General features: G+C 45.0%; 1 long non-coding RNA gene across 1 annotated transcript; it reads right to left on the bottom strand.

Annotated features, from left to right (window-relative positions):
• Positions 1–3630: 3630 nt before the first annotated feature.
• LOC126079032 (uncharacterized) lies at positions 3631–6306 on the bottom strand. Its single transcript, XR_007518187.1, has 2 exons — positions 6093–6306; positions 3631–4935 (listed from the first exon to the last, which is right to left on the bottom strand). It is a non-coding gene; the product is annotated as an uncharacterized LOC126079032 (long non-coding RNA).
• Between the last annotated feature and the right edge of the window lie 11036 nt (positions 6307–17342).

Here is a 17342-nt window from a genome sequence, read left to right on the forward strand (position 1 = left end):
GATGGCAGCTAGCCCGTGGAGGGATCGAGGAGAGAGGCCAGAGGACAGACCCAGGAAGATTTTAGGGTCATGAACTGTGGTTGTGCCTGTGACTGAAGGCATCTTGAGGGCAAGGCCTTGTCAGGTTTAACAGGGTTGTGTCTCAATACGGTGACCTCTTGTCACCTGTGGCCGTTGAGCATTTGAAATGTGTCTAGTGCTCCTGAGGAGCTGAATTTTTTAATGTTAATGAATTTACATTTATACTTAAATAGCCTCACTTGGTTAGTGGGTGCCATACTGGGCAGTGCAGCTCTATGCTATGCAGAGAACCATGGGATTGTTAAAGGCTTAAAGAATTTTTAATGGTATTTGGGGAAATTAGTGGTTGTGGTTGTTGTTTTGGTCAGGATTTAATCCTGTGTGCTTCTGAGCTCAAGCCTGTGCCCTTCACCCACTTCGTATCAGAGGCACATAGGGCAGAAAGGGATAGCTTATTTATTTATTTGACCAAAAAATTTTTTTCTTGTGGTAAAAGGCATATAACATAAAATTTGCCATTTTAACCACTTTAAAGTGTATAACTCAGTGGCACTAATTACATTCACCATGTCGTGCAACCATCACCACTATCTTATTTCTAAAACCTTTCATCACCTCAAACAGAAACTCTGTGCCCATGAAGCAATAGCTCCCATTGCCCCCGCTCCTAGTCCTATGGGTTTACTTATTCTGAATATTTTATATAAATGACATCACATAGTGTGTGGTCTTTTGTGTCTGGCTCCTTTGACTTAGCATCACAGAGTGAAACCTGCGAGAGCCAGGACTCAAAGGGTCTGCCTTGTAGACGCCACTTTTCTATCACACTCTGTTAGTGGAAAATATTTGAGTTTTCTTTCTCTGACAGGTTTCCACCTTACACAGGTTCCTGCAGGCTTTACTGTATTTTCAAGGTTCACCAATGTTGAAGGTTCACCCATGTTCTAGCATGTATTGGAACTTCCCTCCTTTTTATGCCTGAATAATATTCCGTTCTATCGATATAAAAAAAAAAAAATACCACATTTTATCCATTTATCTGCCGATGGATATTTGAGTCGTTCCCACCTTTTAGGTCTTGTGAATAATGCTTCAGTGAACATTGGTGCACAAGTATCTGTTTGAGTCCCTGCTTTCAATTCTTTTGGCCTCATACCTAGGAGTAGAATTGCTGGGTCATGTGCTAATTCTATGTTTAACTTTTTGAGGAACTGCCAAACTCTTTCACAGCATCTGCACCATTTTACATTTCCACCAGCAATAAATGCACTAGGCTGCCAATTTCTCCACATCCTCGCCAACGCTTGTTATTTTCCTTTTTTTTAAAGATAGTCATTCTAGTGAATGGAAGTGATATCTCATTGCAGTTTTGATTTGCATTTCTTTAATGACTAAAGGGAAACCCTGGCGATGTAGAGGTTAAGAGCTAAAGATGCTGACCGAAAGGTCGGCAGTTCTAATCTACCAGGCACTCCTTGGAAATTCTATGGGGCAGTTCTACTCTGTCCTATACAGTTGCTCTGAGTTGGAATTGACTCGACAGTAACGGGTTGGTCGGGTTGAACGACTAATGAGGAGTCCCTGGGTGGTGTTCAACTACTTAGCCTGCCCCTTAATTCAGCCTTGTGTGTTGTGAGGGATGGACTGCTTTGTACTCAGTGGCCCTGACTCTATTCCCCTGCATCCTCCCCTTTTTCTTGCTTGGCCCACCCACTGACCCCAGTTCCTCCTGAGTGCTCAGAGCCTTGCCCTGACTTCAGCCTTGTCCTGAGACTATGCCCCAGCCTTTGGAAATTCCCACTCTGATGAAATGGTTCAGCTTAGCCAAAGGTTTGATCTCTACACCCCCATCATGGCAGAGAAGGCTGGAGACTCTTTAATAAATAAATAAATAAATAAAATCCCATCCTTTAAGTTTGGCAGCGGGCTGGAGACACAGATTTGGGATTTACCAGCTTAATGTTTGGTTCTTGAGGCATACAGTGGGTGAAATTGCTTGAGGGGCAAGAGAAGACAAAGGGTTCAGGATGGAGCCATCAGTTAAATGAGGAGATGCTCAGGGTTGAATACGAGGAACAGACATCAGTAAGAAGAGAAGTAGAGCAGTGTAGTGCCACTGAGGCCCAGGGAATATGGGTGCGGAGGAGGAGGAGAGGGATGCAGGGTCGGAACTGGGCCTCGGAGCCAGGCCTCAACCCTGCTGGCCCTAGGAGAGGTTAAGGAGACCTGAACTAAGTGGTGTCTGGCAGCAAGCTTACTTCCTCCTCTTCCTCTCCCTTCCTCCCCCTCCTAGGCTCAGCCCATGGCTTAAGAAACCTTAGCAGCTGCAGGTGTCCAGAAAGACTCAGAGCTAGATGATCTGTGTCTGGCACTTCCATATGCTACCAAGATTTCCTTTGCCCCTGCCAGCTCCCAGCCTTGATGTGCCTGTGGCCTCCTCTTGGGGCCAGTACTGCTCTTTGAGTCACATCCACAGTCCCAGGATCCCTGGCCTTTTTCCTGAGGCCCAGGAAACCCAAGTTGCCCTGTTTTCCCTGTCAATTGAGCAGTATGGTCAGCCCATATCCTGAACAGGAGCACCTCTCCTGGAAGTTCCCCTTTCCCATTCCCACTACATTCTGGTTGCCCCACCAAGTGTTAATTCGCAGGCTCATGACCCAGGAATTCCTGCTCCGGATGCTCTTCCTTAGGGGTCTAGGTTCTTCTGCCTCCACCCACATTGATTGGAGACCTGGATGAGTCACTGCCCCTTTTTGGGCCTCAGTTTCCTCAATTACAAAATTGGGTCAACAATCCCTGCCCTGCCTCCCTCCCATGGCCAGTTCTGAGGGCTTATAGTTTGTAAATTCTGCCATTATATGCTGTTCCCTCTCTTGGAATGCTGTTCCTTTCCTTATCTTCTTAGTGAGTCCCTGTTCATCCTTCCAAGGTCTACTAATAAAAAAGCTACCATTTATTGCATGTGTATTACGAGTGAGTACTGTGCTAAGTGTTTTACATACATTGTCATGCTTCATTCTCACATGGAGGCTGAGTAGGTGCTCTTGTTATTCCCATTTTATAGATGAGGAAAGTGAGGCTCAGAGAGACTACATGCTTAAGGTCACACAATTAGGAAGTGTTGTTTAGAACTAGAACTCAAGACTTCGGAGGCAGGATTTAGGCCTTGCTCTTTTCAGCCCAGCTCCCCCTTACCAGACTCCTGCCCACCAGAATTGTTTCTGATACATAAGTAAATACGTTCTTGGTCAACGTTAAAGGGAGCACAGTGCCTATGACAAAAGAGGTGACAGTTCACAGAGAACTGCCACTCAGGCTGCCCCTGGAGCCCCATGGGCCTCTGTAGCCCTGCCTGCTGGCCCTGAGACTGCAGGGAAAGAGAGAGTAATACAATTAGCATGTGGAGCAAGAAGCAAAGTTACGTGAGCGTTGAACCTTGGGATCAGGGGGGCAAATCTTTCACTTAGTACCAAAAATCTCTGTCACTTTTACATCAGACATATTGAATCTGAGGTTTAGATAGACACTATTGCTTGGTTAAATAGTTTAAACTTCATAATAAAGAGAGTTGAGGTTTTCATACATTTCAGTTTTTAAGAAATCAATAAAACAATCTTTAAATATTGCAAACTACCTAATGCCTATTTATAGGGAGCTGGTTAAGTAAATTAGGCCTGTAAACAGAACCCGGAAGCTTTTTTTCAATGTTGTTGTTGTTGTTAGGTGCCGTCAAGTTGGTTCTGACTCTTACAAACAGAAGGAAACACAGCGCAGTACTGTGCCATCCTCATAATCACTGCTATGTTTGTGACCATTCTTGCAGCCACTGTGTGGCCCTATTTCATTGAGGGTCTTCCTCTTTTTCTCTGACCCTCTGCTTTACCAAGCATGATGTCTTTCTCCAGGGAATGGTCCCTCCTGATAACACGTCCAAAGTACGTGACAAGAAGTCTCGCCACTCTTGCTTCTAAGTAGCATCCTGGTTGTACCTCTTCCAAGACAGATTTGTTCATTCTTCTGGCAGCCCATGGTATAGGCAGTAGTCTTTGCCAACACCGTAATTCAAATACATCAATTCATCTTTGGTTTTCCTTATTCATTGTCCAGCTTTTGTATGCATATGAGGGGATTGAAAATACCATGGCTTGGGCCAGTGCAACTTAGTCCTCCAAGTCACATCTTTGCTTTTTAACACTTTCAAGAGGTCTTTTGCAGCAGATTTGCCCAATACAATACAGTGGTTTCTTGACTGCTGCTTCCATGGGTGTTGATTATGGATCAAAGCAAAATGAAATCCTTGACAACTTCAATCTTTTCTCCGTTTATCGTGATGTTACTTATTGGTCCAGTGTGAGGATTTTTGTTTTTTTCATGTTGAGGTATAATCCATACTGAAGGCTGTGGTCTTTGATCTTCATCAGTAAGTGCTTCAAGTCCTCTTCGCTTTCAGCGAGCAAGGTTGTGTCATCTGCATATTGCAGGTCGTTAATGAGTCTTCCTCCAACTCTGATGTGCATTCTTCTTCACGTAGTCCAGGTTCTTAGGTTATTTGCTCAGCATACAGACTGAGTAATTACGGTGAAAGGATACAACCTGACACACACTTTTCCTGATTTTAAACCACACGGTATTCCCTTATTCTGTTCAAATGACTGTCTGTTGGTCTACGTACAGGTTCTGCATGAGCACAATTAAGTGTTCTGAAATTTCCATTCTCCATAATGTTACCCATAATTTGTTATGATCCACACAGTTGAATGTCTTTGCAGAGTCAAAAAAACACAGGCAAATACATTTTTGGTATTCTCTGCTTTCAGCCAAGATCCATCTGACATTAGCAACGTACTGGTGTGGAAAGGTCTTCGAGAAATCTTCAGAAGAAAGCTAGGTACAGGAGTATGTATAGCATGCTGCCTTTTGTGTATAAAGGAAGAAAAAAAGAACACACAGCTTTTAGGACTTGTATATGCACACAATTATCTGTAAACAGAAAGAAGAAACCACTAATAATGGTTACTCTTATTGTCAATGGTAGGGAGACTCTTCACTGTTTACCTTTTAATATTTTTTTGTTTGAACTATGTAAGTGCATTATTAACTTGAAAATTAAACAAGAAAAACAATACTTCCTTAAATCAAGATGTCACATTTAATAAAGTTACCCCCAATGCTGAGGGTTGATAACATACCATTACCATTGACATAAGTGCTGGTACAAGAGACTTAGAGGACCAACAGGCTGTCATACAGATAGTGGTTGATGACACTGGCATTGCAAAAGGCTGGCCTAAGCCTGCACTCTGTCTAGGCAGTGGCTTCAGCAAATTCCATCATACACACACACGTACCAAACACAGCTGATGAGACATGGACGTAGTGGCCTTGTACAGTGATGGATTACAGATAGCCATAAAGCTATCAGAGGCCATTCATGTTAACTGATAACAAAGACAGAAAAATAGCTGAGTCATCTATCAGCCACAGGAGCCAATGTTCTTTGGTACAAAGGTTCTCAACATTTTGTGGGTGAAAACAGAAGAGCAATAGAGATCCTTAAAGGACTGATTGAAAACGTGTGAAGGTGAGAATTTAGGGCAGTTAGAGTCATCAAGGCCAGGTTCCCCACGATGGAGACAACTTATTAAAACATAAGGATAAATTCAGGCCCTGAGAAGATGTATCCACCAGGTCTTCCTATCTGGGGAGATGTGTACAATGAAATGCAGTTCCCTTATCCTCTATAGCAGATCCAATGATACTCCTGAGTGCTGCTCCAGTGAGTGGCAGAGAAAACTAAATGTGGCCCCCCACTTCCAACCCTGTTTCAGATTTCCTCCTCCTGCTTCCCTTCAAGATGACTTCTGAGTATTTTGGGAGTTGGGACTTTGTGCCTTTGTAGCCGTGGGGGGAGATGGGGCCTTGGCTTTGACTTCGGTAGTGTCTATTCCTCCCACCCCCTTTTTTCTCGTTTATTTATTGAAAAAACCAGGTCTTTTGTCCTAGAAAAGTTCTCAAATTCTGGATCTGGCTAGTTGCTGCTCCAAATTGTCATTTAACATGTTCCTCTGTACCTTGATTTCCTGAAAGATTGAGAGGTTTGATCAGATTGCGGTTCAATTTTTGGCAAGAATTCTTCATAGATGGTGTTATATACTTCCTTATCCATCACAACAGTAAGACGTAATATCTAGTTCTCTCTTTTTTGTGACGTTAATATTGGTCAGTGGGCACAGATGTTTTCAGCCTGATATATCCAGTAGCAGCCATTGGTGATCACTGCCTAGACCAACTCTGCGATAGAAATATAAGGCAAGACATGTATAAGTTAAAATTTTCAAGTAACCGCATTAAAAAAGTAATGAGATAAATGAAATCAATTTTAATAATATATTTTATTTAACCCATTATATCCAAAATATTGGAGTCCTGGTGGCACATAAGAGCTCAGCTGCTAACTGAAGGGTCAGTGGTTCTAATCCACCAGCTGCTCTTTGAAAACACTGTGGGGCAGTTCTACTCTGTCCTATAGGGTTGCTATGAATCAGAATTGACTTGATGGCAGTGGGTTTGGTTTTTTTGGTATCCAAAATATTATCATTTTAACATATAATCAATTTTAAAAAATCAATGAGATATTTAAAAAAATTTTTTTTTTTTTGTACTGAGCCTTTAAAATCCTGTGTGTATTTTATACTTGCAGCACATCTCAGTTTAGGCTAGCTGTATGTCAAGTGCTCGATAGCCCCTTGTAGGTACCATGTTGGATAGCCCGGGCCTAGATGCATTATTACTTCATGAGGGTATGGGAAATGGTAATATTTAATTCTACCATTTCTTCTTCATTTATTGGCTGGGATCTTTCTATAAAGAAGAACTTTTATCAACTATTTGGTTACTTTGAAATACAGTTTGTATAGGAAAGACAGGATAAATGCTGAATTCTTTCCCCTTTAATTTTCAGAATAATACACTGATAAGCTAAAAAACCAAACCCATTGCCGTCAAGTCAATTTTGACTTACAGTGGCTTTATAGGACAGAGTAGACCTTCCTCATAGGGTTTCTAAGGCTGTAAATCTTTATGGAAGCAGATTGCCACATCTTTCTTCCTCGGAGTGGCTAGTGGGTTTGAACTACTGGCCTTTCAGTTAGCAGCGGAGTGCTTAATCAATGCCCCACCACGGATTCTCTTGATAAGCTAGTGACCTACAAAGATGACTTGTGAGTTTGCTTTTAGTATCATTATAAACTCATTGATTGAAACATGAGATTCAGATTTGTATCTATTTTAATCCATTGTAGACATTATTCTTTTTGATAATCAAAATACTCCTTGGGTCAGTTTTGCCATTTCAGGTTGGTTCCTATACCCTGTAGACACTACCTTAGTAATATTAACAATATGCTTTCCAGTTTGAAAAAAATATTTTGGACACATCTTGTACATTTCTTGCCTTAGACCTGGGATCAGTCATTTCTCTGGGAAATGTATTTTAGACTACAACCCAAGTGCTAGGGGTTCTCATCACTACTGGGCTGGCCATTACTTCTAGGTTATTTAGTGGTTAGAATAGGAAATACATTTAAAAAAATTAATTTCATTGTTGTTGTTGAGAATGTACCCAGGAAAACATACACCAATTCTACCATTTCTACATGTACAATTCAGTGACATTGATTTCAATCTTCGAGTTGTGCAACCATTCTCACCCTCCCTTTCTGAGCTTTTCCCAGCTCCATTAACATAAACTCAGTGTCCCCTAAGGTTCCTATCTAAACTTTCAAGTTGCTGTTGTCAGTTTGAACCCTCGTAGACAGTTCTTAAAGAAGCATAATGCTCAAAGCATACATTTTTTTACTAGTTGAGCTAGACAATTGTTTGGCTTTAAGCTGACGTCAGTGGATATTTTTGGTTTAAGGTTTAAAAATCAACTCAGGGCAATAGTTTCAGGAGTTCATCCAGCCTTAATGGGTCCAGAAAGTCTGGATTTTTGAGAATTTGAAATTCTATTCTGCATTTTTTCCATTTAGATCAGGATTCTTCTATAGAATCTCATCAAAATGTCCAGTAATGGTAGTCGGGCACCATCCAGTTCTTGTGGTCTCATGACAAAGAAGGCAGTTGTTCATGGAGGCAATTAGCCACACATTCCATATCCTCCTCCTATTCCTGACCCTCCTTCTTCCTTTGTTGCTCCATGCAAATAGAGACCAATCTTTGTGACTTGGATGGCTGCTTGCAAGCTTTTAAGAGCCCAGGCACTACACAACAAACTAGGTCGTAGAACAAAAGCTCTAAACACGTTCTTAGGCCAATTAACTGAGATGTCCTGTGAAACCATGACCCCAAACTTCAAACCAATGTTCACTGCAGCACTGTTCACAATAACCCAAAGGTGGAAACAACTTAAATGTCCATCAACAGAGGAATGGATAAACAAAATGTGGTTTATACATACAGTGGAATACTACTCAGCCAGTAGGAGAAACTAAGTCTTGATATGTGCTACAATTTGTATGGAGCTTGAAGATATTATGCTGAGTGAAATAAGTCAAACACAAAAAGACAAATATTGTATGACCTCACTTATATTAAAAAGACAAGAAAAGCAAATGTATAGAGACCAAAGTTTATTAGTGGTAACCAGGGGCAGGTGGAAGTGGGGAAGAGGGAGCTGATCGTGATGGAAAAATCACATTGATTAAGGGTAGGGCTGCATATAGTCAATTATCGTAATTGCTGTCTGTCATGGATTGAATTATGTCCCCCCAAAATATATGTCAACTTGGCTGGGCTTTGATTCTCAGTGGTTTGGGAGTTATGAAATGATGTAATCATCCCCTATGATCTCATGTGATTAGCCAATCATTGTAAGGGGATTAGGGTGGGATGCAACACTCTTACTCATGATGTAAGAAGAGTTTCCCTAGGGTGTGGCCTGCATCACCTTTTATCTTACAAGAGATAAAACGAGAGAGAAGCCAGCAAAGAGAGGTACCTACGGACACCAAGAAAGAAAAGCCTGGGGCACAGCACATCCTTTGGACCCAAAGTCCCTGCTCTAAGAACCTCCTAGGCTCAGGCTAAGACTGAGGCCAAGACACATGGAGATTTCCAAGGAAAGCTGTGCCCACAGATGTTGAAAGGTGACAAGGACCTTTCCCCAGAGCTGACAGAGAGAGAAAGCCTTTCCCTAGAGCTGGTGCCCTGAATTATGACTTCTCATGTCCTAGACTGTAAGAGGATAAATTTCTGTTTATGAAAGCCATTCACTTGTGGTATTTCTGTTATGGCAGCACTAGAAAACAAAGACAAAATTGTCAATATGTTGTATACCTGCAAAAAGTTGAATTGGTGAAAGTTATGTAATAGATATGTTTACAGGGAAAAAAAAATAAAAAAAAGATTAATGGCTGAGGCTGCTTATGTACAACCAAAAATCTCGTAGGATTTGGTTCTTTGGTTTGGAGCTTTAGGGAAATACATTTTTTTTTTTTTTTTAAAAGGAAAAAATGCATCATGAGTTCATACTGATGTTTCCAATTCAAATTTAAGATCACAGTAGTTTTCCCCTCTTTAATTTTATATTTGTGTCTTTTTTCTCTTATGTTGAAAATCTTGGTTTCCAATGACATTTACATAATTACATTTTTGTTATACCCTACTGTATGTATAGTTTCAAACCATCAGTACTCATATTATTGCTCACAATATGAGAACAAACACTGTTTAAGATTTCTTCGCAATTCTCTTTAGCTATACAATGTGTCCTTCCCAGGAATGTACATTGAGACAATCATTAATTCCAACAAAAGCAAAAATTTATGCAAGAAAGAAAATGTAATCATGGAATGCTGTAAGATGTCATTCTGAACAATACTTTGAACATCATACAGAACATAAGCACTGAGTATTGATTTAGCTGAAAGCTACTATGGGAGGATGAGGGAAGAGAATTGACAGCTCATCTTTCACAGCAGGAAATCAGTAGGTAATGTCTAAAATTTTTAATTTAATATGTTAATGTCCATTTTTTTTAACAGTCTGAACTTGATGCTGACATGAAACAATTTTATTTTTCTGCAGTCCAGTTTAAATTTCCATGATATGAATTAAACACTTACCCCTCTCTCCTACCTTTGCCTTCCCCCCTAGCCCTTGCTACCTGCCCTTTTGACTCTAGCTCCTCTGTGAGGAGGAACTAGGGGACAGGGAAAATCTCCTTGGATGTCCCTCTTCCTTGGGCAACCTTGGCTTGGGCAATGTTTTCTTCGACAGGCCCTCTGACAGGGGCTCTTTCACAGGTGAATGTGTGTTCCTTTTAGAGGGAGATCAACCAGACCTTAGGGCAGGAGTGGTGACCAGCAAGCCTTCACAGAGAAGGCGTTTTTGAAGTAAGCCTTGGAGGAGGAATGGGGAAGGGCACGCAGGCCAAAGGGCAGCCCGGGCAAAGTAAGATGCCTGAAATGGCTTCTGCAATGCACCAAGGCTTGTGGTTAGTCCCTGGAGACACTGTTCAGCTGCTCTGACTTTTCTGGCAGCCGATGAACCTAGGGCATCTCCTAATTTACTTAATGATAGGCCAGAGCTCTGGTGCCTGCTCAGCTCAGCCTAGAGCCTTGGAACAAATGGACCAATTAAAAGGCTATCATTAGGGAATTCCAGGGAAGAGGAAAAAGCCGTTGATCAAATCAACACCCAGCTGCCTTGGGGCAGGTTTGGGACCTGCTGCAGCAGAGTTCATTCTCTACTCTGCCCTCCTCCCCCAGACACTGCCCTAGATCTGGGGACCATCCCACCACTCCATCCTCTACCCCTACTCACTGACCACTGTGCGGTACCTCACTAGACCTTCTCTGGATCTTGGTTTTATTGTCTACAACACCTTGCAGGCATCTCTCCACTTTCCTCTTATGCCCCCACTCCCCTGCATACCATCAGGAATCCTGTTGGCTCTTCCTTCAAAATACTCCTGCCTTCAGTCCAAGTCTTACCACCTCTGTTGTCACCACCTGGTCTCGGCCCCCACAGTTTCCCTCCTGGATTCCTGCAGTAGCTCCTCCCTCGTCTCCTTGCCTCAGTCCTTGCCCCACTATGCTCTATTCTCAGCATAGGAACCAGACCCATCCTTCTTAGTCAGACAGTGACTCCTGCTCGGAAGTTCACTATGGCTTCCCAGCTCACTCAATGTCCCACCAGATCTCCCTTCTTCTCTGACTCCACTGTCTCCCTCTCCTTTTGGCCTCTCCACCCCAGCAACTTTACCCCAGCAACAGCAATACTCCCAAACTCCACTAGGAGTTTTCGTTCTCACGGGAGGAGACACGCAGCACAAATAAAGTATGAAATAAGCATGGTTATTATTTAGAAACCCTGGTGGCATAGTGGTTAAGTGACGGAGGCTGACCAAAGGGTCGGTAGTTCAAATCCACCAGGCGCTCCTTGGAAACTCTGGGGGGGCAGTTCTACTCTGTCCTATAGGGTTGCTATGAGTCGGAATCAACTTGATGGCACTGGGTTTGGTTTTGGGTTTTTTTTTTTTTTGGTTTTATGGTTATTATTATTTTTTTATAATGAGTTAACTGAATTACAGGGAGGCAGGAGACTTGCCCAAGGTCAACTGATTAATGAGTGGCAGAGCTGGGGTTCTAATGTAAGTCTGTCTGGACCAAGTTTTCTATGCTTCATGAATAAGGGCACCTGGGCTTAGGTGGAAGTAAAAGCTTGGGTAGAGGTGTGGATGAGAGAGCATGCGAGGGGGATGTAAAGGTGGGGCTGGCGAGCCTGCTTCGACTTCTCCTCTCTCACTTTATGCTCCCTATCCCACCTCAGTGGCCCAGCTCTTGGGCCTCCCCTTCCATTTGATTGAGAATCAGACACATTTAACTACTGGTGTGCTGGTGGGATCCAAATTCCAGGCATCTTGTGGGTGGTGAGTGAAGCTTAGCTTCTGCCTAGATGCCAGTGGCAGGGGGCACTAGGGGGACCATCTGTGCTGGTCATGCCTCCTGGGGGATGGAGTCCAGTTTTGGAGGCTTCCCAAGGACCTCTGGTGGAGTGGGGGGAGGGACTGGAGTGGGACAGAGGGAGAACCGGGGGTGTCCAGGCTGAAGAAGAGCCAATCCAAGTCATGGCTGTCCTGGGCTGAGGGGCAGATATGCTCTGTGCCCCAAAGACTCCAGTGAGGAGGGCTCTTCCACAAGAAAGAGTGTGTCTGGAGGGTGGAGGTGGGGGCAAAAGATGTTGGGGTGGGCTATCAGGAAGGTACAGAGGGGTCTCTGCCCTGGGAGGGGGGTGGTGGCTAGCTAGGCCTTTTCTGAGGCCCACCCTCTCTGAGGGGTGAAGATTCTGGTTTCTCTTCCCTGACCTCAGGGCCATGAATCCAGCTCCAGAGCTGCATGCCTTTGAGTGATCCAGCTCCCCATCACTTGGCATCCATAGACCTGGGGCTTAGATGTCTACTGGGCAGCCAATGAAAGTGGGGGTACCCCAGCTGAGGCCTCCTTGAAGGCAAGCAGTAGGTCAAAGGAGACATTGGTCCCATTCATTGCCTCTGAAACTCCAAGCTGGGGAGACTGGGCCTTGTTAGCTCCTCAGTCTTGCCTTTAAAAGCTAGCTGGACACAGGGTGTTCCTTTGTAGGAATCATAGACTACACAGTGCAGAGCTTTGTCCTGTTGCCAGAGTGTACCATAACAGGTCAGCCAGGGGCTGTCAGGCTCTGGATAGGGCCATCTCTGGGTGCTGTTGGGGCAAGTAGGCAGGGCGGTCCCTCTCCAGACTGCGGGGATGGAAAACTGAAGTGTCACATGCTATTATTCTTTTAACAAGCAAGAGGCAGCAAATCTGTCAGTGTCATCAGCTGGCACCAACAGGACGCACCTGTAGTCATCAAAGCCAAGCTTATTACTGCAGCAAAGACTTCACCTTTAGGGATCTATGGCTGTCTCTAAATGGGGGAGTTAAGGAAGGGTTTTGAGGGACTAGAGTTAGTCAAAGGGCAGTTTTTGACAGGAATTGTAAACCAGGGAGTTGCTGAAACTTGAGAACACAGGTGTCTTTGCAGAATATTATTCATAGGTCATTTTGTTTGTGGTCTTGGAACAAGTGAGTCTAAACACAATGGGTGTTTCTGAGTGTGAGTTCAGATTGTCTGAGATGGACATCATGGCTTGGTCTGACATTGTTGACCTGTTTTGCAAGCCAGGAAGTATTTAGCAAATTATGGTCCCTGATTCAGTTCACAGTCACCCCTGCTCCCCAACAGCTTAACTGCCAGCAGGACGATTTTCATCTCATCCCTCCACAGGTGTGGCCCCCGACTCTGCTTCTGCAGCTGGCTCTGGCCACCAGAGGGCAGCAGGGCACGGTTAACAAACCTGGAACCCGCAGTAAACTAAGGGTAGACAGAGAAGGGCACTGAGCCAGCACACAAGAGGGAAGGAATGGGGCTGAGGCATCTTAAACACCCCCTGTCTGCCTCTATTTGCTCTCAGGAATTCTGGGGTCAGGGAGGGAAAGGGGGAGGGAAATGGGGAGTGGGAAGGTAAGGAGGGGAGGGAAGACCTTGAGAAGGGGAAAACAGAAAGCGAGGGAGGAGTGAGGAGGGAGGGGTTGGAGAAGGAGGTGAGGGAAGGAAGATAGGGAAGGAGGGGGACGTCGCAGAGTTTGGAGTGGGATCCTCTCTCCAACTCCCCATCTTTTCCTGCCATCCCCAAGCCCATCCACTTCCATCTCCTGGTTTTGGTGTGACCTCCTGGCAGCCTCTTCTGGTCCCTCATTGATCTCCCACAGGCTGGCAGCCCATCTGTGGCCTTTCTCCAGGCACCCACCTTGTGTCACTAGTTCTCCCTCATACAAAGATGTGACCACACACATGCATGCATGCACACGTGCACACACCTATTGGTGCAGACTGAATCTGTAGCAAACTTTTAAGCCCTCCCGCACCCCCCAACACTATGCAGTTGCTTGGGGCACAGAGGTTGGTCTAACAGTTTAATCTCACAATGAGGTGGGACTTTTCATGTGGTTGCTGATTTGGAATTTGGCTCCAAGACTTAAATCTGAGGACACACAAAGGTAAAATACCCTACTTTCCAAAGACCCTGAAGACAATTAGGGTCAGATGCCTTCTCGGAGTCTATGACCTTAAATCTCTACAACCCTCCACCCTGACTCTACGAGCTGAACACTGGATTCACACTGGGCTTAGGAGGCTTTCTGCAGTTGTGAGTTCTCAGCCTGTGTGTGTGTGTGTGTGTGTGTGTGTGTATTAGGGAGGGGGAGTGAAGGTTTTCCCTCTCCCAAGCCAGGTAAGGGGGTGCTCTAGGAAAATCACTCTGGGAGACTAGTGGTGTATCAGTTAGAGCCCCAGCAGGAAAGACCTGGTACACTCCCATGGAGTAACTTGGGGTAGTTTAATGAAGAGGCTTTTTTACAAGGGTTTGGGCAGAGTGGAGAAAACCCCAAGGGTGCAATGCTCTGAGATTAGGGGGCCCCATTACCCCTTCTAAGCCTAAAGAGGTGAAGGGAAAGAGTGCTCTGGAAGCCAGAGGGAAAGAATCATGCAGAGAGGGTCCTCTACCTCTCCCTCACCCCCCACTGAAGTTCAATCAAGGGGTAAAGTCAGACCATGGCAACCTCACAGGAGGGAATCTTGACTTCACCGCCCGTCTTCCTTCCTATCTTCGACTTGGCTCTGTTGGCTGAACCCAACCAGCAGCCAGAGGGCCCCAGAGTAGGTTGATGCAGTCCCTATAGGTCAGCCTCCTTGCAGAGAGCAAGGTCGGGAAGGCAAAACGCAAACATGGAGGGGCCAACGGAAGATAGGCCACAAAGTCTTCACATCAGGGGAATCTGTGGATGTCTCCAAATGGGGGACAGCTGCTCAGGACTTGCCCAGGTTTATCCCATCAGTCTTAGATACAGCAGGGCTGGGTAGGGGGCAGTGGGGAGACTGCAGTGGCTTGAAAAAAAAAGGTGGGTTCTCATTGGGCTATAGGGGTGCTGCAGATGGAGCTGGGCTTGAGCTAGAGATCAAAGACCTTGGGGTAGACCTCCAGGTGTGGCAGCTAAAGAGGCATCACATAAGAGGTCCAGCTGCCCCCAAAGAATTGAAAACAGGTGTTCAAACAAATGCTCGTATGTGAATGCTCATAGCAGCATTGTTCACAATAGCCAAAAGGTGGAAATAACCCAAATGCCCATCAGTTGATGAATGGATAAACAAAATGTGGTGTATACATACAATAGGAAATTACTGAGCCATAAAAAAAGGAATGAAGTACTGATGCATGCTACAACATGAATGTACCTTGAGAACACTATGCTAAGTGAAAGAGGCCAGACACAAAAGGGCAAACATTCCAAGTATATGAAATATCCAGAATAGGTAAATTATAGAGGCAGAAAACAGATTGCCAGGGCAGCGGAGAGGAGGGAATGACTGCTTAATAGGTATGGGGTCTCCTCTGGTGGTGATGAAAATGTTTCGGAACTAGACACAGTGATGGTTGCAAGCTGTGAATGTACTAAATGGCACTAAAGTCTACACTTAAAAATGGTTTATTTTCATGTTTTGTGACTTTCATCTCAAAAAAAAAAAAAAAAAAAGAAGCATCACCAGGGTGACTCCTCTAAAAAAAAAAAAATTCTGAAAAATCTACACAAGGGCCTGGGTAGAGGGCTGGCATTTGGAAGGCTCTGCACAGAGGGGACCTGATGGCCAGGTTGTTGTGATCTGAGAAGTGAGGACTGCAGAGAGGGATAAAGCAGCCCCAGGGTAGAGGTACAGTCTCCTTCCTCCCCACCAGCCCCAACACCCAGAGTAGAAAGAGATCCAGAAGAGGTGGAGGCTGCTGCTCTCAGCACTGGGGAGAGAGAAGGAACGAGCATTAAGCAGGGGATTGAAACTTTCAAGCGGGCTGATTTAATTTTTTACGCAAAGGTGACTCGAAGTTTTGGAATTTGCCAGAGAGTTTGTTTATGGATGGGAAAAGGAAATTAGACCTCACTGAGCAGGGAGCAGTGATGGGAGAAAAATAAAGGTGTTGCATGTTTGTAGCTTACTGCACGCTCACTGTTCAATGAACTGGGAAAAACAAGTATCGTCAGTTCCATTTTACAGATGAGGAAACTGAGTTTGCAGTCACAGAGCTGGTGATGGCTGAAGGCAGGGAGGTGGCTTCAGGTCACACAGCAAAAGCTGTCCACTCTTTCCCTTCTCCTGCCTCAGCTTCTTTGTCTCCCCTCACCCCCACCACCAAAAAACCAAAATAAGCTTCTACTTGGCAACCCTGAGTTCAGTGTAAGTTAAAGCCACATTTGGTAAAAATAGGACTAAATGGGGAGAACAGACTTCACAGGCCCTGCCCTGAGCTCAGAGCCCTGGTGGTGTAGTGATTAAGAGCTCGGCTGCAGCTCAAATCCATCAGTCGATCCTTGGAAACCCTATGGGGCAGTTCTACTCTGTCCCATAGGGTCGTTATGAGTCAGAATCGACTCAACAGCAATGGGTTTGGTTTTTGGGTTTGCACTGGGCTCAGGAGCCCTGGTAGCATGGCGGTTAAGTGCTCGGCTGCTGGCGGTTTGAACCCACCAGCCTCTCCACAGGAGAAAGATATGGTAGTCTGGTTCTGTAAAGATTCACAGCGTTGGAAACCCCATGGAGCAGTTCTACTCTGTCCTATAGGGTGGCTAAGAGTTGGAATTGACTTGATGGCAACAGGTTTGGTTTGGTTTTGGCACTGAACTTACTGCTCTGAGGGCAAAATTCAGAGATGTACCCACTCCCTCCCACACCACTCAGGCTTCTTCTGGGGCTTCCAAGTGAAGCTCTCACTCCCAGGAGGCACAGACTAGTGCTAATGAGGGCATTAGGCAGCAGGAACAGCCAGAGAGCCCCAGGCTCACATCTAGCCTTCACCCTGACCACTGTGTGACCAGTGAGAGGGCCTTTCTGGGCATCAAGTCCCACTGAGAAGCCAGACAATCCCTGGGGCCCCTACCAGGAGGGAAAACTCCAGATTCCACTGTGGCTGTATTCTCCCAGAGGATTCACGTGCCCTTTCACAGTGGCCTTCAGGAGTTGACAGCCCCAGGAAGTTATGTCATTGCCAAGGACCCGGACAGGGAGGGCCGAGGGTAGGCCAGGGGAGTTATCTGAATGCAGACAGATCCCACCCATCACTGCCAGACAATGGCCCAGGGCAGCCATTGTGCTAAGAGTGGAAAATCCTTTTCTGATTCCATCTCCAGGGGCTTAAAATAGTCCAGGGCAGAGGGTGGAGCCCCTGGGGACAGGATTTGGGGCTGAGGAAT

Source organism: Elephas maximus, chromosome 7, assembly GCF_024166365.1.
Source record: "Elephas maximus indicus isolate mEleMax1 chromosome 7, mEleMax1 primary haplotype, whole genome shotgun sequence".
Lineage (NCBI taxonomy): Eukaryota > Metazoa > Chordata > Mammalia > Proboscidea > Elephantidae > Elephas > Elephas maximus.